Genomic DNA, 23456 nt, shown 5'->3' with positions numbered 1-23456 from the left:
ATTGTACTCTTTTCTTCCCCACCGCCAGCACCACAAACACTTTTCTCCCTAAAAGCCGGTGTCCCCAGCAGCCTCCGGGGCCTCCGCCTGCACTCCCACGCCGCCGCTCCCAAAGCCCGCGGCTGTCTCCCAGAGGCGGGCTCTTTTCCCCTCTTGCGACGGGGAAGCCTCTCGCCTCTCGCCACGGGAAGGAGTTCCCAAACGCGCGTCTCCCTCCCTCGCAGCCCCGCACCGTCGCGAGTCGGTGCCGGACGCGGGAGAAAGTGCGCGGCAACCGGAGACCGCCGTCGGGGCGAGAGGGCAGGGCGTGGTGTCCGTGAGGGCGCCCGATCGCGCCAGGCGGGACGGAGGCGGCAAGACCAGTTGTTGCGTCGGGCGAGCAAGGTGCTCGGTGGCCCCGCCGAACCGGTCCGCACGCCTCCCGGGGCGGGGCAAAAGCGCCAGGGCTGCGGGACCTCGAGAGAGCTCCCGCCACGCGACGGGCCCCCGACGCCCTAGGAGGAGACCCCCCCACACACACACACACCTGACGGCGCGGGACCTGCCGCCTGGGAAAACGGGTGGGAGACCCGCTCCCGGCGCTCCCCCCCCCCCGCGCGCCTACGGCTCGCCTCCCAAAACCTGACGCCACCCGTCGCGGCATCCTCCCCGGCCGAGGAGGTGCCTCGTTCCCGGGCAGAAAGCCCCAGCCCCTTGCCTTCTGCCACCCTCGGGCCTCTCGACCCGCCCGGAGAGGCGCTGTTCGGGCTCCCTCGGAACCAGGCTGGCGGCCGCCGAGGTCACTTTTTTTGCCGCCGTGCCTGTCGTCGGCTCGGCCCGTCCCTGCCCCTACCTTGCCGTCCACGCAAAGCCTTGCTCGGGTCCCCTCCGGAGAGTCACATCGTCTCCCGGCCGTCCGAGCCCTCCAGCCGCCTCCCGCAGCTCCCGAAACCCAGGAGGAGGCGAGCGGCTCAAATGTCTCATCAAAGCTTTATGAAGGGTGGGAGGGCAAGGGAGTTGTGGCGGGCGCCTCGGAGCTCGGCTTTCGCTCCCTTCCTCGTTCGCCTTCCCGCTCCCCCCCCCGCGCGCACACACACACACACACACACACACCCGCCGGGCTGGCGTAGCAGGAGCCTCTCACACCAGCCGGGCTGGGCCCCCACCCCGCCGCCGCCGCTCCCCGCTTTCCCTCCCTCGCTCCCTCCTCTGTGTTTGGCTTCTTCCCCTTCTTCTCTCAGAAATTATTTAGAGCTCCCCTTTGGGCGTCGATTGGTCAACGAGGAGCGCCAGGCCGCGTCGGCTGCTTTAAAGGCACCGCGCCGCCTGGCTCGCCCCGTCCCGTCCCGCTGCACGCCGGACGGCCGGGACGAGACCGCTCCCCTCCCCTCCCCTCCTCGCTGCGGTCTGTTGTGCGCCCACCCCCTCCGCGCCCCAGGGCGTCCCTGCCGCCTTCTGTGAAACTTTCGGCTTCCCCCCCCCCACCCGGGTCCTGGCCAGGTTAGGGAGGAATAAACACCCCCTTGGGCGACGCAACGAGGGGGTCTGGGGGGTGGGTGGGGGGTGTGCGCGCGCACACCTACCCACATGGATCGATGAACACCCAGCGCGTGTTTCCTGGCGTTGCCCTCGCCTCCATTCCGCTCGAGAAGTAATAAAGTTATGCTGTTAAAACGCACGCACACACACACACACACACTCTACAACCCACATTGCGCTTTCTAGGACGCTACTTTGGCCCAGCTTCTCCTGTCAGGCTGCTCGTTCGCGACCGCCAAACTACAGTAGGAGAGAGCAGGACTCGAGGGAAGACTTTCCCCAAACTAAGCGGTCACGAGTCGCAAGTCCCCCGTTTCTCGAAAGCAAGCAAGAAAGCTCGAGCAAGCCAAGGGTTGGGCGCGGAAGGAAGAATCGGAAGACTCCCGCGCGAGCTCTCTCCCGTGTTTGTTCTCGTTTGAACCCTCGGGAAGGCACCGGCGGGAGGGTTCGGCTTGAACCTGAAAGGCTAGAAATCGCTTAAAAGCGGGGCAATATTAACTTACTTGTTCGTGCATTAAACAAACCAGATCCATTTAAATATAGCTCCCTCGCTGACCTCTCCATAGTCTACCTATTAAGAATGCAATCAAGATAATAACAAACATTGTTTATTCATAAAGGCTCGGGGATTACGTTACGACAAGAGTCACTTTCGAAAGAGAACACACAGCGGGCAAACGTGCACCCTCCAGCCCGCCGGCGGGGGTCTCTCGCTCCCAGACATCACAAGACAGGTCGAAGAGAAGAAGCAACACCCCCCCCCCCCCCAAACTCACCTCTCGCTTCTTTTTGGTACGATTTGTTTTGTGTGTTGCTTTAAAAAAAAAACACGGCGCCTACTTGTCAAAGTCACCACGCCACATAAAGACGCCTCGATGGGACGCACCCACCGCGACCAGAGTGAGGTGGAAGGAAGAATATGCAATTTTTAAAAAAAGGATTAAAAAAAAGTAATGAAAAAGTAATCCCTCACTGGGTCGGGTCCGCTTCCGTGACGGGGCGGTCTCCTTTCCCTCGTCCCGTTCCCCCCCTCTCCCCCCCCGCTCTTCGTTTATGCTCCAAATGCGGATTAAATTATTGATAGTGGAAATTGCGTGGCCGAGGTAATAATGGCATCCCCTGATTGAGCCGCTCCCTTTGATCTCGGTCGGGGACGGAGAGATGTCATACTCGCTGGCGAGGAGGGTTCGCTTCCCGCCGGATCGGATCAGCCCCCCTCCCTCCTCTCTCGCTCTCTCCCGCGCTGCCTGTGAATGGAGTACGTGGGGAAGAGGCATCCACGCGCGAGGCGTTCGGCGGGGCTCTCCACTCTTGACGCGGGTGTCATCTGACACCCCGCCAGCCTCTCACAAAGCCACACACGGCGGCGGGGAGGACGACGAGGAGGCGCAAGCCCGTCCGGAGGCTCTCCCCTCGCCTTCCTCACGTTCGCCAGCTGCCCCCCCCCGGGGTGCCGCCCCTCGCACGTGCCGGGCCGGGGGGGGGGCTGGCTGGCTGGCTGCCTCCACTTGTCTCAGCTGCTCCTTAAACACAGCAAAGAGGAGGAGGAGGAAAGGAGGTCCCCGTTTCGCTCGAGGGCAGGTTTGTGCCAAAGATTTCGTGCGTATCTGTTGAAGCAAAAAACCTTTCTTTTTTTTCTTTTTTTCTTTTTTTAAAGCCTTAAACTTAAAGGCTGATTTCAGGGGCTTTTAATTTGAAGTTGAGAAAGAGCCAAAACGTTTGTTCCAACCGGAAAGGTGTGCTCAAGTCATGGGAGCGTGTCTGTTATCCCCAGGGCGCATCATCCCGTTTTGGATTGAAACATCTGCATCCATGGAGAGGAAGGGAAGACGCGGTGCCTCCCCCTCCTCCCAGTTGGCCAGCGAGACTGGTAGGGATGGGTGGCCAATGGAGAGGAAGCCGCAGTCATTTGTCGGTGATGCGGCTAATTCTGCTTTTGTTACCTGTTGTTCTCCCTTCTAATGACAAGACAGCACGAATAGACCTGGCTGAAGTGGAGGACCGTCTCTCATGATGGTTCTGGAGGCCTCCTCTCCTACCTCATTCTGTGTTGGGAGAAATAGTGTGGTCCCCCTTTCTGGCTGGATAGCTCAGTGGTTTAGATATCTAGTTTGATGCCCCGCAGTGCCAGCCTGAGTGGCATTGAGCAAAGCTACACAGTCCCAGGGTGCCCCCAGAAGAAGGGGGGGTACTCAAAATACTTCTGAGTATTCTGTACCTGGAAAACCTCCCAAAAAAGTCACCATAGGTCAGAACTGACTTGATGCTGCTTATTATTACTACTGTCATTTACCATCCTTTCTATCATAGGTGGGGCAGGGTTCCCCACTTGCTATAATGGACCAGCCTTTACTGGGACATTGGAGATATTAGGAGTTTAATATATAGAAGCCCAGCTCTAAGTAAACCCAGGTTCTTTTGTCCAGACTTCACATTCTCTTTAAAATACGATTGAAATGAGTGGGCAATATTCCTTACATTTCGGGAGGAGGAGGAGGAAGAGGAAAAAAAGCTGAAAGCACCCATTTGGCCACCTACCTAACACTGACTTGTGCTGCTCAGCTAATTAAAGCACCCATGCTTACAAAGTGATCAAGAACATCTTTGTTCAGTCTGCTCCCTCTCCTAAATGCCCCAGGTAAACCTACAGAAAGTGTTCTTACTACAGCTCACTTAAACATGACTACCTTTAGAATTGAGGGATTTCCTTGCTTTTCAGCATATTTGTGACAAATGGAAATTTATCAATGGAGCTGTGATGATGTGTAATGCTTCACCTGTTAAAAATCTGCCTATCTTGATGTAAAAGAACATACTAGAAGGCCTGAAAATGGAAAGATGGGGGAGGTATTTTTTCCTGAAGTCTGCACAGAGGAGGGACCATTTGACTCCTTGTTTCTATACTTTGGCAAAAAAGATGGGTGAATACTTTGCATATAATTTAAATTATGCCTCTGAAAAGGAACAGATTCTGGGCTATAAGAACAGAAGTCTGTTTTCCCCCCCAAAAGGCAGGAATGAAAGTGGAGAAAAGTCTGCTGATGTTGACTAGACAAAGATACTTTCTCATTTGGCCCCACATTTTCCGTGACTTGATGATGGCCATTTCAGACATGAACACACCAGTGCACCAGGCAAAGTTTTGAGCCCTGGGAAGGCACACCAGAACTGCAATACTTGGGAAGTAAATGCTCTTGACCCCAGGTTTCATACCCTCCATGGAGGCTCCCTGCTTCAGTGTCAAGAGTCTAAACCGAACCATGAGGAAGCATGGCAGAAGACAAAAAGGCCCCAAGAAAGGCATTTTAACTTGAAATAGATAGATTATAGATAGATGATATACAGGGCAATGCAAGGAGACAATGCAGGTTGTAATCTAACAAACCTGGGAGATGCCAGGTTGCAAAAGGCTAAATCAAGGACATTTCCCAGTCAACTGATATGGAAAAGATTTTGGACTACAACTTCCATTATCCCTTCCCCCGACCAATATACTGGCTGGGGCTTCTAGAAGCTTGAGGCTGAAATATCTGGAGGATCAACCATTCCCTGCTGTACCCCTGGTAATACAAAACATCACTTCATACATGGCCACTGAGGCTGGGATAAGTGAAAATAGGCAGATAGGTGGGAAGGAAGTTGAAAGGCAAGATTGGGTGAACCAGATGGGATGAACTAGCATATTAATGGTCTTTACTAGAGACGAGTATGAAGTATTTCATGCTCCTTCAATCATAAGTTGTCTGCAGCAGCACAGCTGCCACGTGTTCTCCCCCCCCCCCCAGGTCACCCACTGACCTGCCAGCATGCACTGCTCTTTCCCTCCTGGTCATTCATGCAAGCTTCCAGTCCAGGCAGGAGCCCAGACTTCCCTTCTTCACCTCTTCCAGCAGCTGGCCACTCAAAGGCAATGCTGCAGGAATCCCTGCCCCGATTTCTTATCCGAGTGGTCAGCTGTTGGAGGAGGCAGAGAAGGGAAGTCCAGACTCCAGCCCAAACTGGAAGATCACACGATAGAAAGAGAAAGAGCATTGTGCACCAGCAGGTAAGTGGGTGAGCCAGCAGGGAGGAAGGGGGGAAAGGAACGTGTGGCAACTATGTTGTCTGTCATAAGCAGACAACTTATGATGAAGCTCACTGAACAGACTTGTGTTTAAACCTAAGAAGCTTTAAAAGTAATGAAATCACTGTTCCAGGTCAGGAAATAAACCAAGAGAGGGGAGGAAGTAACTCTCTCACACACCTGAGTAGTCATATGCAGGGCAGCCCTACCATAAGGTGAGGTGAACCAGCTGTTTTTAGAGACTAAAGTGGGTGAAGGTGCCACTTGGTGCTCCATTTCAAGTAGCAAAATGTCTTGGTTGAGCAACATCATCCAGGCAATGGATACCAAGTACAAGAAGAGATTGCTTTTAAAGGATCAAGATGCCTCCTAGATTAGTTCAATGTGAAGTCTTCCACTACAAGTCTTATAAGATGGTATGAGCAAGAAACAGAACCATGTGTTTCTGTTTTCTTTCTGGAATCTTACATCCAAGTAATGGTTGCTAGCCTCAAAATTGGTCTAGTCAATGGACCCCTTTAGTTTGTATTGTCTTCTCTCCATGGTACCCTTCCCAATGCATTAGTCTAGAACTCCCATCATCATGAGATACCGTGGACAGGACAAAAGCAACTTGGGGCTAATGGGAGTCATAGACATCCATGTTTGGAAGGTGCTGGTGTGGGGACTTTGGCTCAAGTTTGATTGGCTGCAGGTCTCCAAGATTTTAAGATAACATATTTCCCTACCATGTGACCTGAGATCCCTTAACTGGAGTTCCCAAGGACTGAATATGTGGTCTTTCTGCAGAGAAGCCACTCCACTATCTCTTTCCTTCAAGTGTACGATGACAGAATCATAGGAGACTAGAGCTGGAAGGGACTCCAGAGGTTACTGAGTCCAGACCACTTCCAAAGCACAAAGTTTGTACCTAAAGCATATCTGATAGACGGTCATCCAAACTGTTTACACACCTACAGTGCTGAAAAATCCAACAGCTTACAAGGCAATCCGTTCCATTGCCAAATGGCTCTCACTGTTAGGACGTTCTGCCTAATATTGAGTTTAACTCTCCTTTCTTGTAGTTTAAATCCATTTCCTTGGATCCTACTCTTTGGAGCTACAGAAAACAAGCTTGCTCCATCTTGCTTGTGACAATCCTTCAGATATTTGAAGATGGCCAGCATATTGCTTCTCAGTCTTCTCTTCATAAGACTAAAAATGCCCAAGTCACTCGACCATTCATTGTACAGCTTGGTTCCCAAATGCTTTAGCATCTGGACATGTTCCACCTGCTCAGTATCCTTCTTAAACTGTGGTGCTCAGAACTGGGCACAGTATTCCAAATGCGGTATGACCAATGCAGAATAGAGCGGCACTATTTCTTCCTTGATTTAGACACTCTTGATCTGTTGATCCGTGATGTAGGAGAATGTCTGGTGAGGGTGTGAGAAAGGGCCTTTTTGGTGGTTGCTCCCAGACTGTGGAACTCTTTTCAATGGAGGTTAGATTGACTCTCTTCCTGTAGTCCTCAAGCCTGCAGGCAAAGACCTTATTATTGAAGTTACTGGCTTTCTGGACAAGCAAAGTTGCAACAGATGGAACTGCACTTTTCTTTTAATCAATGTGTTTTCAGATAGCTTTTTTGTTCAATTGTATTATAATATTATGATTTGTTTAACTTTGCTTTAAAGTGATATCTTTTGTGATTTTTACCTGTATCTGTTAATCTTGTGAGCTACCTTGAATCACAGCTTTTAGGGAAGAGGTGGGATAGAAATCAAATATAAGTACATATACGTACAATAATTAGACACTCTTAAATTTCCACCATTTTCAGGGAAAAGCAAGATTTCATTAGTTAAAAATAAACACTTCCTCCTATTGAAAGAGTTGCTTCCCATCTACTTATAACATTTAGGATTTTCTCTTTAAAAAGAAAAACCAAGCCATAAACCATAAATACAATTTTCCTTACTAGCTTTACAACCATCTGTTTGGTTAATGTGACTTGATCCCAGCCTCATTTTCTGAGAAGAAAAGGTCAAGGGGAAAAAAAATGAGAGAGAAAGCTAGATTCCCATTTCATCTTGTTGTCAGGAAACCTACGTTCATCCTGGATTATATGAATAAGAGTGATGTCAATACATTCAGGGTTTTGACAAGAATATATTTTTATTAATATCTTTAACTGGCTGAGGTCACACATGATATTACTAGCAGCTTTTCATGTTTAATTTTGTGAGCGTGTGTTTCCTAGTTACCTCCCTTCCCCAGAGAAGAAGCAAGAAGTTGATTGAAATTAGCTAGCTCAAAGCAATGTGAAAATCAGACGTAGGTATTATTTGACACAAAATAGAATTTGCAAATGTGGCACAGGATTTCTTTCAAGTGTTACAGTACCTGTTTTTGTTTGTCTTTTCGTGGAGCAGAAAAGGTAGGATGGATACTTTTGGCAGAAGAACACTTTCTGATTTTGGATTCCCTTGAAATTGCCTTTTAAAGCTAGGTTGCATCTGGAATCTTCCACCTGCTAACAGAAAGGGCATCCACCCATTTTTTTATGGTCCCTATAAGACCTCTGGCCCCATTTAGCTGGGTTCTCTAACCATTTATGTAGCATTTTCAGAGGGCCAGAGAAACTGCCAGGAAGACGAGAGGGCAGGCAAATCCCCTCAGTCAGTCCATTAGTCCAGTGGTCCCCAACCTTGGGCCTCCAGAGGTTCTTGGACTTCAACTCCCAGAAATCCTGGCCAGCAGAGGTGGTGGTTAAGGCTTCTGGGAGTTCGAGTCCAAGAACATCTGGAGGCCCAAGGTCGGGGACCACTGCGGATTAGTCGACACCTCAGTCTGGATCCAAACCATTGTCCTTGAGGAAACCCTTCTTTCCAAGACCTTTGCACTATCAGTCCTGAGTTCTAATTCACACACAAGCCAAATGCTAACTTTGTCTTTGTGACAAGACTGTATCTATCAAATTAAGCTACCAATTTTGTTTCACCAGGAAATTGGGAGCAGTGCCAGGATGGGACACATCTGATCAACAACTGGCTAAAAGCCAGAGTGCGACGAAATAGAGTACTCAGTTTGCACCCCATGGAAAAATGCCAAAAAGAACACTCTCTTACTTTGCAGTTAACAACATAAAAATATGGGAAGCTGCCTTGTATCAGTTCAGATTTTGGGGCCATTTAGACTAGTATTGTTATCTCTTGACTGGTAGTAGCTCTTCCATGGTTGAAGGCAGGGTTTTTCTCCAGGCCTTCTTGGGGATCGCTGGTGTTCCCTAGAGCAGTGGAACCCAACCTTGGGCCTCCAGATGTTCTTGGACTTCAACTCCCAGAAATCCTGGCCAGCAGAGGTGGTGGTGAAGGCTTCTGGGAGATGTAGTCCAAGAACACCTGGAGGCCCAAGGTTGGAGACCAATGCCCTAGAGGTCTCTCATCCGAGTGCTAACTAGGCAGAATCCTTTTTAGCTTCTGAAACCAGATGGTGGATGTGTTCATGGTGGTGGGATAGTGGGAACTGCCCCTTCCATTAAGCAACTTAGGTGTGGTGTTTGGTGAGCGTGTGAGCGCAGTAATTAGTGTGATTTAGCAATTTTTCTTATTCAGGGGGTATTTAAGATAATTTTCTTTTGTATTTTCTGATATCTCTCTCGACCAGAGATGGGGGAATATGCCCTTTTTTTGAGTCTACATTGGCCCAAGTACTCCAGTCCACATGGCTAGTTGCCAGGATAGTCCGAGAGTTTTAATCCAAGCAAGTATTTTCCCCATCTGTGGTCTATGTTACAGTGTGCAATATTATGAGCCCACTTTCCTGAATGTTCTTCAGGACCCCAATGCACCAGAATCTCGATATATATGAAAACATTCATGGGTTCTGTTTGACCCGCCAAGGTCATGCAAGAGAGAGTTAAAGGAGTTAATCAAATGCAACTGCTTAAAATTGTGGTGTAAAACAGTTCTTCATTTACTTTGAAGAAGACTGGAGACTCCTGATGTTGCAGAAATGCATATGATGACCAACCACATAGATTCTGTTTGCATAATACGTATTTTGTACAATACCTTTGTCTTAGTTACAGTATCACAAAGGTTAGAGAGATTAGGAGGTGGCAGATAGTGGACACCATTCAGAAAACATTTCCACTGAAATCCATGGGACTTGCTTCCAGGAAAGCATCGGTAAGATCAGGTGGCAGGACTCAAACTTAATCTGATGGGTCATAAAAGCACACTCTCTTTCATTGCTTTCAGTGAGATCTGGAGACTCCCATTCCTGCCATACACACTTTTTCCTGGATCATGTCCAGTAACTTTTTGACACCTAAACACATTCAGGGTACTGTCTATGACACATTTATTTATTTATTTATTTATTTATTTATTTATTTATTTATTTATTTATTTATTTATTTATTTATTTATTTATTTATTTAAATTAACATATCTTTACACTTATGTCTAGGTGTGCTCTTTAAAAGGCTACTTGGTAAGCACTGCATGGAATCACTGGATCAGAAGTAAAATTTAGGAAACACAGGATGCTGGTTTGGACCGTTGGTCCCTCGAGCCCTCTGCTGAGAACACTGATCGGCAGTAGCCCTCTAGCTGAAACTGGGAGTTCTTTCTGGAGCTCCCTAATATTCCTGGTGGTCTCTGGCCGAGGTCCAGGTCCTGCACTGCTTAGCAACCCGATTCAGACAAGATCAGCATGTTCAAGATGGTATGGAGGCTTCCTGCAATCTGTCAGGAGCACTGTACACTGAATGGCCCAGCGCTATTTTGTCAGTGGTCAGAAGATCACTGAGTAGGTAATGGCTGCCATGCCCTAACATGTAGGCTGTCTCTACCAAAAAAATATTGCAGTTCTGCACTCAGGCAACCCAAATATATATCTTCAACTCAAATATAGATATATATTCTTTCTTACACACACACACACACACGCACGCACGCACGCACGCACGCACGCACGCACGCACGCACGCACGCACGCACGTGTTTAAGAGAGAAGGAGGGAGGGAGGGAGAAAGAGAAATACTTGATATTAGTAGAAAGCTAGATTTCCTGTCCACCCTCTTCCACTATATACACTTTTCCTGTATACCCCCAATCTATCCTCAGTCTGGGTTACTGAAAAAAGAAAAGCATTGAAAAATTGTAGCATAAGAAGGAAGGAAGGAAGGATATTAGAAATTGATGTCCTAAACCATGCTGAAGAAATAGAAGATCAAGACAAGGTCTATAATTAAACACAGCAGCTATGCCTACAACTTTTCAGACTTCATAAGGACTGAGAAGGAGGGCAAAGTAAGGGTTGGTTTTTAGTGGAAATGCTGGCTCTTCTGCTGTCAGAGAACCTGTCTCCATCTTCAACGGTGGCAGAGGTACACCTTGAGGCTGTGCACTCTTGCACTCCCAGCTCACAGGAACTGGGAATTAATTTCACTGGTGTTACTGGATTACTCTCATGAGCTCTGGTGGGCATTAAAAAGTTAGTGTCTGAGCAGAGAGCAAGGTATCTGGGTATCTGGTGTCCAGAACCTGAGTATATTTCTGCCTCTCACTTCTTGATTCTCTTGGCAAATAATATGAGAGATCTTAAGTTGACCACACGCTTCAAGGGGTAAAATGAGGAGGATAAGCAAAGCAATAGAAGCTGGAGAGGCAGCAAGGCAAGAAAAAAAAATCTCACCCTTCTGCAAAAGCATTCTTCAGATGCATTTGGAGAAGTGGGCTAAGATCCATGAAAGTTTACGCAAAACAAAACATGTTGGTCTCTAATGTGCCACAAGATGCCTCCAGTTTTGCTGCAAAAGACTAAAATGGCTACAGAGGAGTTGACTGATCAAATCTCCACTGATTCAGTGGGCCTACTCTATCTGCAACTTACTACTAGCGTATACAGTTTCAGTCTATATTCCTATCACTTTATGTCTATCTCTATCCCTAAACAAATGTTTATAGGAAGGAAACAAAATGTAAAATCCACAGAATATGCAATCTTATTTTGTCAAGAACTCTTCATCAAGGGAATGACTAAAGAACTGGATGGGAGTGGGGTGGACAAAATCATGAAAGTTCAAAAATATATCTAGGTGTTTTAGGCACAGTTTTTCTGCTAGTACCCTTTATGCTTAAATAAATTTATTAATTTATTTATTTATTTATTGGACTTATATACCGCCCCATAGCGCTACAAGCACTCTCTGGGTGGTTTACAATTTTAATTATACAGGCTACACATTGCCCCCCACCCAGTGAGCTGGGTACTCATTTTACCGACCTCGGAAGGATGGAAGGCTGAGTCAACCTTGAGCCGGCTACCTGGGATTTGAACCCCAGGTTGTGAGCACAGTTTTGGCTGCAGTACAGTGGTTTAACCACTGCGCCATGAGGCTCAATGATGGAAGGAAAGTAGGGACTAGATGGGTCAAAGACTAAATTATGTAATACCTGTACAGGTGTACCTCGGTTTACGAAACTAATGCATCCTTCGGGGCGTTAAGTAATGTAAAAATTTTGTAAACCGAAACACAGTTTGAGCTAGGAACAGGTTCTAGAAACCTCCAGGCATAATGTGTCCTGGGGAAACCTTTCGTACAGTGGGGGGGGGGGGGAGGGAAAAAAAACTTAAACCTGGGCATTATTTTCTATGGATTTCGGTTTGTAAATTCTTCTGTAGGTGCCTTGGGCAGTTGCGCTTCTACATTTTTGAGGCCCAGCAATGAGGCCTCAGCAACCACTGTTACCTTCTTCCAGGGACTTATTCCACAACAGATCTTCACATTTTTTAAAGTGAACTAAGTTGCTTGTGAGGCCCCTCCAGAAGTAGGGACCCTGATACTTAAGCTTCATTCGTTGCATAGATCTGCCCTGGCCCCCTGGGACTGTGCAAGCTTTCCTAAGGCCAAACAGGTTGGCTCTACTCACAGGAGGCATGGTAGGGAATCAAACTCCCAACCTCTGGCTTTGTAGCCTAATACCTAAACCATTGAGTTATGCAGTATATTTCTTGATTTACACCTGCTTTTCACATCTGTAACTCCTGTGTTATCTCTCATGCCTGGAGTTCCCTTCCAGAACCCCTGTGTGACACCATCTGGATTCCTTCCCCCAAATTCTTCCTCAAGAAGCTACATTTTCCCATATAATGGTAGACTAAGTGGTAGACTTAAGTGGTAGACACTTAAGTTGGAAAACTAATCATCTTCAGCACATATTATGCCATTATGTTTACATTTGGCTTTTCTTCCCTTTGCTCCCTTCCATCACCATCCTATTTAAATTCAGGTGTAAGCTCTCTGGCAGGAGAGAAATAGGCAGATCTGCATTAAGTCTGGCAGCAGGGAGTCTAAGGTTTTCATTTACTGAGCATAGTCAGGTGCTGGAATAAACTGTAAAAACAAGACACTCAAGGAAGCCCCAAAGAACTAGGGAACTGTTTTGATCTTTAGAGCCTAAGTGTCAATACACTGCTAAAAATTACGTATCTTACTGGAGACTACTCAAACTACACTCTTGAATTCAGCCAGTGCATATTGCTTGTGGTCAAAGACTAGGCTCATATTGGGTTACATAGACAGAAGGCCTTATTAAAATGGTTCATTTATGTGCTGTCATTCATTTCATTAAATGCTCAGGACAATGAAGTTACCATTAATTGAAAAACCAGACCAGCTGGTCATCTCATAACCGTTAGAAGATGGCCAAATGCCAGAGCGGTTGGTCCCTCCTACAGGAATCCAGGCGAAAGGTGAGCATTCCTGAGTGGTCCCTAGATCTGTAGATTGGCAGTTGCATTTAACCTTATGGCCATATCTACTCGCTATGCTATCAGTGCAAGAACGTCTATTGATGTCAATCATTTTGTTTGGCCATTTCATACTGAAATGCAATCGGAAGTGAATTTTAGAGCAATAGCCTTTTAAATTTCCCCATAATACATGTCCGAAATGCTCACTCTAATAATGAAGAGTGCTTCCGGTCTCAAAAGCTCATCCTTTTATGAATGTACATGTATAACACATCTCATGAGAAAAGCTATGAGAAATAATTGCCAAGTTTTTCTTTCATTGCAGCTCTTTCTGGTGTCCAAGTCTGAGATTAGCTGCAATGCACACAGTACATGGGAGAGAACTGGATTGTCTATGAACACTATATTGTTGCAAGCTATCTCTGCTGTAATGCAAAATATTTGAAAATGGTTTCGTTTTGAATGGGGAATTAGCCACTACCTTTACAAAGGAGCTGCTCTGCATTTGTTGATATGGACCAATCCAGCTGCCTGCATTTTTGACTCTTCTTATGGAAGGGGGGGGGGTACAGAAACTATCATGGTGAGCACAGACATTTCTGACTGTAGCAAGTGTGAGTATCTGACCTACAGAATCTCCTCATCTACTGCCAGAAGTTTTTTTTTCATGATAACCTGGAGACAGTTGACATCATGTAGGGAAACTACATGCCAAACAGCATGAGAGGTTGCCACCAGGATAGTTTACTGGCGCAAGGCAGTGTTTCAAAGTCACACATTCCATCTAGGGCTTCTAATCTCTCTCCTGACAGCCACAGAGCTTGGAATCTTAAATTTTTAAAGGAATTTGTTCCTGTTACCTATAAAAGTATTTGAAAACTAACAGGCTGTAGTTACTCATGATAATGTTAGAAAGGTGACAGCTTAGTTTTTCTTTACCTTCTGTTATTTGAGGAGAAATTAGCATTAATTACAGAACAATGTGCAGTTTGAGGTCTTGTTTTGGGTCAAAACACCACTGAAATTGCTTTAAAATGTCTTTTACAATAAATTCCAAAAGGGGAAACTACACCTTCAAAATTTAAGGTCTAATTTTGCAATGACTGAGTTCAGTTCTGAAAAGGTTTCTCTTGCTTCCATTTGCAAATTCTAATTTGGAATTAGACGCTATACAGTACATTTATTTTCAAGCTCTTTCTAAATCAGCCTCTGTTTGCCCTAGAGGTTTGAAGCCTGTCCTCTTTTATAGAAATATCTAATTTGCATTGTAGTAACAATTGGTTAAGTGGATGTTTAGTGTCTCCTTTATCAGTGACTGAGGTTAAATAGCAAGCTAAGCAAAAGCAGCAGCAGACAAGGTTTGAATGGTGAGAATGTGATAAAGACCTCACCTTGAACAGCTGTATTCTCTTTTAATTGGGGTGATGGATAACTGTTGGTATTTATTGACAACTGCCAAAAAGCTCTGACTCATAAAACTGCACTTGATTTGAGATGTAGAAGCCTCAGAAATCACCAGAGATTAGATTGGTTGAAGTCATGTCCTTTTAAAGCGGCAGAATTTCTGTTTCCTCTCTTGCTGAGCCTGTATTAGTTGAATCAGACATTGGCTAATGTTCATTATATCTCATAGGTGATAACCTGTAGGCAAAACAGGGTTGTCTGAGGTGATTAGTATGTTGCTGTCAACCTGCTTATTATCTCTTACCAAATCACCAGGGTCAACCCAGGATATTTTACTGCTTGAAGCAATGCACCAAATAATATCACCCTGTCACTCCTCCAACTCAAGGTAGTCAATAGCTGGGGCCACCCAAGTTATTTTGGCATCTGAAGAAGAAAAGCTTACAACACTTGTCTCTCTTTCCTGGCACTAAACATGTAAGAATCTCTTGGCATGGCAGCTCATGGATTTTGGGAGTAGCCATTCAGAAGAGTCCATTTTCACAGCTCTGTATGGAAGGACAGAGTATGGCCCTACCATTTAGCAGAATGAGATGGTCTTCTCAAGTAGTAACAGGGTGTTGGCAGCAATTGTGTGCCACTTAGTGTGTCTCGTGTGTCATAAACTAATACCTTGCATTTAGATGCAGCTGAGGACAACACTGCTCAATGGGCAGCATTAAAGAAAGGTTCAACAGCCGTCCAGTTGACTCCTGCACAGATAATGGAAAGCAACACTCCTTATTTTTTGCCTCAGGTGTCAAAATGTCTTGGGATAGCTTTGATCTCAGCTATATTAATTCTGTGTAGTAAAGAGCCCATTATTATGTCCAGTGTCATCTGCTACAGTCTTCCTTGAGATCAAATGATAGTTAATTAGTGACCACATGTGAGCATTCATGAGGCGAATAGTTTCATGAACATCACAAGCCCTATTGCACCATAAGCCTCTCAATGTGCCTGTTCTTATTTCCATGAGATGGGTGCTCTTGCAATTTGAGTACAGTTTGTGGCTTAATATGAAAAGAATGTGCATTACGTAGTTGGGGAAAGGAACCAGGTGCATTGAATTTAAGATTGTATTTTGGAAGTTTCTTCTTATGACATACAGTACAGTGGGGAAAAGCCTGTTGGCATGAATTGGAGCCAAAGAAATATCTTTATAAGTGAGTTGTCTACCTGTAGAGAGACTGCAGTTTGGAACTTCAGAAAACCTGTGGTTTGAATAACATGGTGAGCCTACCTTGACAGCTGGTATGACACAAAGATAAAAGTGTTGATTGGGACTTAGGAGACCCAGGGTCAAGTCCCCACTGTGTGACCATTGCCTGGTCATTTTCTCTTAACCTACTTAACAGAGTTGTTAGGAGGATAAAAAATGGGGAGAAATTTTATACAAAGCCTGGAGCTACTTGGAGGAAAGGTAGGTTGGAAATGTAGTTGATGCTGCTAATAATAATACACACACAAAAAAAAACACTCTTCGTTGTGCAGCCAATGGCATGAGTACCCTCCCAAATATCTTATATCCTGTCTCACTCCCAATTTTGTAGTTTTCTAATAAAACTTCTTGCTGAAGACAAGGCAAATACTCACAACTCTCAGAGCTGGTTGAACAGAGACATCAAAGTTACTCAAGAGATGGGGACAGTGGGCTAAATTCAATTGTTAGTCCTAACCAGAGGAGACCCATTTAATGAGATACTGAATAGTGAAACACAGCTTATGTAAATCCCATTAATTCAATGGATCTGCCCTAGTTGGGAACTAACAACTGGATTCAGGTCTTGAAACACAGCCCCCCATAAGCTCCAACCAACATGGTTAATAGCTGTGCTGGCTGAGGTGTTTAGGGAATGGTTGTCCCATAAAAGAAGTGGGGAGGGGGTCACTGTCACCATCTCCATCTCTAGAAAAGGAGAATGACAACTGATGGAGCTTCTGTCTCTGTCTAGTTTGGATACTGATTAGTAGGAGGCAGCATGACAACCCCCGTGGCCTTCCTGAGGCTGCTATTCACAGAGGAAGACAAAAACTAGGATGTGATGCTTAAATTCTTTGAGTTTATCACCCAGCAACAGTGTCCTGGGAAACAGATGCTTGCAAAAGCTTTCTTCTGAGGCATGTTAGCATGAATCCTTGACCTTGCCATGTTTGCTGTATGTCACACTGGCTTGTTGATTTCTTTCTGTCAGCAGCTGACTTGATACAAATACCAACTCTGAACCCAAGGGAAATAGCAAAGACCTCTTCCTCCACAGTCGTCCCAACAAAAAATCCTATGCTTCATTTGAGGTTGTTAATATGCAGAGGTGAAAATCAGAAGTGCAGGTGCTCTTGATAGCTGTTCTAGAAGCACACATGTAAAGAAAGTCCAAAAATATAGGTCACTGACCTAGCAGGTTCCCTGTCCACCAGGAATATGTCTTGAAGAACATGCACAGAGCCAGTGTAGATCACTGTTTAGCCGTTAAGTCATGTCTGTTAAGTCGTGACCCCATGGACCAGCACATGTCAGGCCCTCCTGTCTTCCACTGACCCCTGGAGTTGGGTCAAATTCATGCTGGTAGCTTCGATGACACTGTCCAACCATCTCGTCCTCTGTCATCTCCTTCTCGCCTTCACTCTTTCCCAACATCAGGGTCTTTTCCAGGGAGACTTCTCTTCTCATGAGATGTTCAAAGTATTGGAGCCTCAGCTTCAGGATCTGTCCTTCCATTGAGTACTCAGGGTTGATTTCCTTCAAAATGGATAGGTTTGTTCTCTTTGCAGTCCAGGGGACTCTCAAGAGTCTCCTCCAGAACCACACTCAAAAGCATCAATTCGTCAATGGTCAGCCTTCTTTATGGTCCAGCTCTCACTTCCATACATTGCTACTGGAAAAACCATAGCTTTGATTATGCGGACCTTTGTCAGAAAGGTGAGTCTCTGCTTTTTAAGGTGCTGTCTAGGTTTGTCATCACTTTCCTCCCAAGAAGCAGTTGTCTTTTAATTTCGTGGTTGCTGTCACCATCTGCAGTGATCAGCGAGCCCAAGAAAGTAAAATCTGTCACTGCCTCCATATCTTCCCATTCTATTTGCCAGGAGGTGATGGCAGCAGTGGCCATGATCTTAGTTTTTTTTATGTTGAGCTTCACACTGTTTTTTGCCCTCTCCTCTTTCACCCTCATTACAAGGTTCCTTAATTCCTCCTCACTTTCTGCCATCAGAGTGGTATCATCTGCATATCTGAGGTTGTTGATATTTCTTCTGGCAATCTTAATTCCGACTTGGGATTCATCCAGTCCAGCCTTTCACATGATGTATTCTGCATTTAAGTTAAATAAGCAAGGAGACAATATACAGCCTTGTTGTACTCCTTTCCCAATTTTGAACCAATCATTTGTTCCATATCCAGTTCTAACTGTTGCTTCCTGTCCCACATATAGATTTCTCAGGAGATAGATAAGGTGGCGAGGCATTCCCATTTCTTTAAGAACTTGCCATAGTTTGTTGTGGTCCACACAGTCAAAGGCTTTTGCATAGTCAATGAAGCAGAAGTAGATATTTTTCTGGAACTCTCTGGCTTTCTCCATAATCCAGTGCATGTTAGCAATTTGGTCTCTAGTTCCTTTGCCCCTTTGAAATGCAACTAAATTCATTGTGTCAGGTTGGTCAGTGGTTCATCTGTTTCTGCTCCTGGAGATGGTACATAGCCATCTTCCCTTGGAATCACTGCTGGCTGTCATCTCCATAAATTCATCTAGTCCCCACTCAAAGCGACCCACCACATTTTATGGTAGTCAATCCCACAGCTTAATTTTGAACTATGTGAAGAAGTATTCTCCTTTCCTATCTCCCAGATTTCCCACTACTCAGCTTCAGTGGATGACTGCAGGTTCTAGGGTTATGAGAGAGGAAGAAAACCCTTCTCTTATCTATTTTTGTCACACAATGCATAGCTTTATATACGTCTGTTGTGTCTTTGTTTTATAAATTTTCATTTCCTGCACAAGACCAGGCCACAGCAAATACTTTGAATTTAAGGAAGGACCCCACAGCTACTATGGGAGTCTCAACTCTAGACAGACCCTGAGCAAAGAGGAAAGCCAGACAGCGGTATGTCAGATGATGTCTAAACAACATATCCCAGCATGTCACCCCTGCAACCCCTGCTCCACTGCTGATCAGTCCTTACTGATGTTTAATTCCTATCCTAATGTCATGGAAGGAGTGTATTAAGCTGTCAAAGAGAAATGGGGAAACATATATACAGCTTTACCTGTGAGAGGAGGATGCAACATGAAGAAGATGAAAAACTTTCACAAAGAATAATTTATCATCACAGCAATGACATGATGCCATTCTCAGAGACTGCCATGGATTCTTTCCAAACAAAGATGCTCACTGAAATGAACAAGCGTGAGGCTTATTCTTGTGTTTCAAAGGGGCACTGCATAAGCAGAATTTGCCAGTGATTGGTGTCTTTGAAATTTTGCTTGCTGTTCTTATAGGCAAGAACTGAAGTGGCAAGGACAGTTAAGCACCTTTTTGTCTTATGATGGGCAAGAGAGTGCCACATGCAGCCAAATATTATTAAAGACATTGCTCATATGTACTTAGGTCTCCTTTTGGCATAGTTGTTACTATGATTGCTGTTTCAATAGTAGTCACTTTGGTTTCCTTTTGAAAGAGAAAACTGGGGTATTGGTGCTAAATAAATAAGTGCTGTTTTGTAGCGTGCTGTATTTCACGTGGTAAAATTCTCTTGGGCTAGTGAAATCTGCCTGATTCTCTCCCACATCACTCTAATTCCCAGATCATGATTATAGCACTTGTCTTTGCCTTCGCTCGTGTTGCATGGTTTGTTCAACCTGCTTGAGTTATCTGAAGTGATCCCTCTGTTCATGTCTCATGTAAGGTGTGCTTCTTCCCTCGTTGTGAAACATTATGGTTAAATGTGGCTTTGAGCTGCAGATAGTCTTGTCACTGGTTTGCATTGAATAGCCTTTCTGGTCCATTCTGACCCCACAGTTTTATAGGCAACCAATTTCCTAGAAATGAGAGGACCTGAATTTATACATAACATGTGACAGATGCACAGGTCACTGTCATACATCTTGATCTGGCTAATTATTGGAGCTAGGTAGAAAGCCATAATATTTCCTTCTCAAGCCTCATTGTATTTTAAGGCTGCTAAATTTTTTTTTGTATAAAATTATTCAACTCAAGATGCTTGCTTTGTGTCAAACAAAGGTAGACTGGTAACAGATGCCACCATAAGCTATGAAAGAGATTACAATCTATAGCTAAGAAGAGCAATGAGTGACCTGGAAAACAGCCAGGGCAAGAATTCAACACAAAGATCAGCAGATGACCTGAAAGGTTATGCTTTGCTTTTGTGCAGGGATTTCAGGTGTATCAGAAAACTGAAGAGAACTGTTTATGTAAACAGGAAAGGTTGAAGACTTTGAAATCAATAGCTGTGAATGAGGAAGAAATGAAGAGTAGTATTAATGACTAAGTGTATTCCTTGCAATAGCTTAATAATGGGAGCAGTAACTGATCCTGTTTTACTAAGGGTATATGGACTCATAGTTCTTATTCGAGCACAAGTCTCAGAAGAAATGATACAAACTACACCATATTCACAATATATCAGAGCATCCATATCACCTGCCATACGTCTTAATGAGATGGGCCAGGGGAAGGCAGTCACCAATTTGTAAGCCTAATTGACCTATGGAGGTCCACTGGAGGCTCCATACCTCCTGTAAACTCCACTGCTTGCTATTTCTAATCCCTATCTGGATATGATAGGATACTTGTTTTGTCTTTATGCCTTTTCCCCCTTCCACAGCATGGGTAAGAAGGTGGAGTAGTAGTCAGATTGTCATAATTGTAAACCCATAGCATTAAGTTCCCATGCAAACAAAGTGATGGTCAAGATTTTACAACAAAGATTTTTACCGTAGTGAGAAATGTCAGATATACAAAGTAGTTTCAGAAAAGGAAGAGGTACTAGAGATCCTATTGCAAATATGCATTGGCTGCTGGGCTATAGAAAAGAATTTCAGAAGAAAATTATCTATGCTTTGTAGATTATAGTGAAACTTTTGATAGTGGGAATCATGAAAAGCTATTGATTATTCTTGAACCAAAAGGGCAAGGAGTCTAAATATGCCTCCAAATCCGCTTTGTAATTCAAGATGTGAAAACAATACAAGAAGCAAGAACAATACTGGATACCTTGCCATCATCTCTCCTCCTCTGTGGTGGATCAGCAGCCTTGTCAGAGCCACAGAAACAAGTCAGAAGTGTTGTTTAGCATACCATGTATAAGCTGACTTTCTTTATTGTTCATCCTAGAGCCCTGCCTTCCACTACTTCAGCAGACCTGGTGTACCAGCTGCCTTTTCTTTGTCCACTAGCCTAGCTGAAGTTTACTTTAGTGGTCTGATCTACTCTGATCTTTTCCTATGGTGGTAAATCAAACTGCCACACTAAGTAGAAGTAGACATGCATCCTTTCAATTTGGCACCCTGAGGTGCCAAAGTCCTGGTTTACTCACTCTAGCTACAGAAAGTGGGTGTGCCATAACATTTGTAAGTCATGGACAATAAGCTGCTGTTAGGGTGGAATATGAAAACAGAGTGGCTTCTTATTAGTACAAGTGTCAAACATAGATGTATTTTATCTCCCTATCAGTTCACTATGTATTGTTCATTACAATAAAAACTCAGTTAAATTAACATGAAGGAGGAGTGAAAACTGGTAAAAGGAACATCAACAATTTAAAATATGCAGGTGATACCATATTAATAATAAATAAATTGTGAGCTGTCAAGTCAATTGTGTCGTGTTTCAGGGTTTTCTAGGTAGAGAATACTCAGAAGTGGTTTACCATTTCCTTCTGAGGGCACCCTGTGCCCAAGGACACACAAGTTGGCTCTTCTTGGATGCACAGTGGGGAACTGAACTCACAGCCTCTGGCTCCAAGGCCAGATACCTAACTCACTGAACTGTACTCGCAACCTCTGGCTCTACAGCCATGTACCCATCTTACTGAGCTATCCAGCTGGCTGGTACCTTATTACTATCAAAAAATAGCAGTGATGTGAAACTAATGCCAGGGAAGGTGAAAAAAGAAAGTGCAAAAGTTGAATTACAGTTGACTATGTGGATGTAAAAGCTGAATAATGAAGAAAGCTACCATGTTTCCACAAAAATAAGACAAGGTCTTGTATTAATTTTTGCTCGAAAAAAAGCATTTGTGCTTATTTTCAGGGGATTTTTTTAAAATGTGCAACCATCTATATTTATTCAAATACAGTCATGTCATCTTCTGGTTGCTGCACAATGGTGGAGGGCAGGGTTTCGCTTAACTAGGGCTTATTTTTTGGGTAGGGTTTATATTATGAGCATCCTGAAAAATCGTACTAGGGCTTATTTTCAGGTTAGGTCTTATTTTCTGAGAAACAGGGTAACATAGTCAAAATGAATGTGTTCAAGATGAGCTGTTATAGAAGAACTTTATGGATACCATGGACAACACGAAAGACAAATAGATCAAATCAAGCCCAAAGCTAGAAAGATTAAAGCAAAGATATTGTACATTAGACCTCTGAGAAGACAAGATTCACTGGAAAAGACAATATGCTGGGAAAAGTAGAATGTAGTAGGAAAAGAGGAAAACTGATCACGAGATAGATTGATTCCATAAAGAAAATCAGAACCTTGAGTTTGTAAGCCCTGAGCAAGGCTGTTAATGACAGGATCTTTAGGAACCCATTAATTCATAAGGTCACCATACCTTGGTGCTACTTGGTGACACATACCAGCAACAACCACCAGAAAGGTATATAATAATAGTAGACAGAAAGAAGGAGACATTGAATGAGAGCAGAAAGTCTGTCTGAGTACATTTTCTAATACTGCTGAGAGGCTACTTGAAAGACAGTACATCGTCAGATTAAAATGAGTATATGAGTAATTTGCTATTTGACTCTTCATAGATACAACAAAATATTTGAACTTCAGCAGATAGGTTGACATTTATTGCAGTGACAGAATCCTAGACAGGAACTTGTCATTCAGTGAGCTTAAGACATCATTTTAACTCTGGCATCTTTATAAAGTCAATAACAGCCGCATCAAAGGGCAATCATGTCCAACGTGGGCGTCTGCCAATGGTGTTTTCAACTGCTGCAATGAGCTAGCCAATCTATGGGAATAGTTTGTTAGGTTGCTGCCTCTTTTTTTGACACCCACATTTCTTCTTAATTGTCTTCATGAGGCTGAGGTAGTTAACGCCAGATCTATAGCGCTTCTTAGATGTCAAAATGCCCACACACCTTATGCAATCCTTGGGTTATCAACCCCCTTTCACATTCCTCGTAGCTGGTCCATCTAATTATCTGTTATCATGCCTGTATATCATGCATTATTCATGACTTTCAAGGTGTAAATAGCTTCTGATTGAAAAGGCAAGGAAAATGTCTAATTATCATTGCATGCAGTACTTTCCTCCCAGCTGCAAGGAGGCATACACACACGGAGAGAGCTATAGAGCTACAGCTATGGGACACACCAAGTTTGTGGACTGATGCCTGAGAAATGAACAGCCACTCTTTCTAGTGATGCTTGAGACTTCTGAATTTGACAGTAAATTACATATTTTGGTACTTTATAATCACCTGTTCCAAAACAC

The 23456-nt window shown here is 44.5% G+C and overlaps 1 protein-coding gene and 1 long non-coding RNA gene across 5 annotated transcripts in view; one reads left to right on the top strand and one right to left on the bottom strand.

Moving 5' to 3' along the window:
• The window catches only part of BDNF (brain derived neurotrophic factor), an 89217-nt gene that overhangs the window by 49959 nt on the left and 15802 nt on the right, over positions 1 to 23456 (bottom strand). Inside the window, exon 1 of one of the 4 annotated variants that reach the window (XM_020790427.3) lies at positions 2295 to 2768. The exons of 2 other annotated variants lie outside the window; for them this stretch is intronic. The gene's annotated coding sequence lies outside the window, so the exon portion shown is untranslated. Of the gene's footprint in view, positions 1 to 832; positions 968 to 2294; positions 2769 to 23456 lie in introns of those variants that run through there. One more of the 4 variants, XM_020790425.3, reaches the window with a different exon arrangement.
• Positions 2926 to 23456, top strand: part of LOC144585807 (uncharacterized) — a 29946-nt gene continuing 9415 nt past the window's right edge. Inside the window, exon 1 of the long non-coding RNA XR_013540371.1 lies at positions 2926 to 3099. This is a non-coding gene — a long non-coding RNA (uncharacterized LOC144585807). The remainder of the gene's footprint in view (positions 3100 to 23456) is intronic.

The sequence above is a fragment of the Pogona vitticeps genome, chromosome 1 (genome assembly GCF_051106095.1).
Source record: "Pogona vitticeps strain Pit_001003342236 chromosome 1, PviZW2.1, whole genome shotgun sequence".
Lineage (NCBI taxonomy): Eukaryota > Metazoa > Chordata > Lepidosauria > Squamata > Agamidae > Pogona > Pogona vitticeps.
Note: the sequence above shows the minus strand (reverse complement) of the source record. Positions and strands in the feature narration are given on the sequence as shown.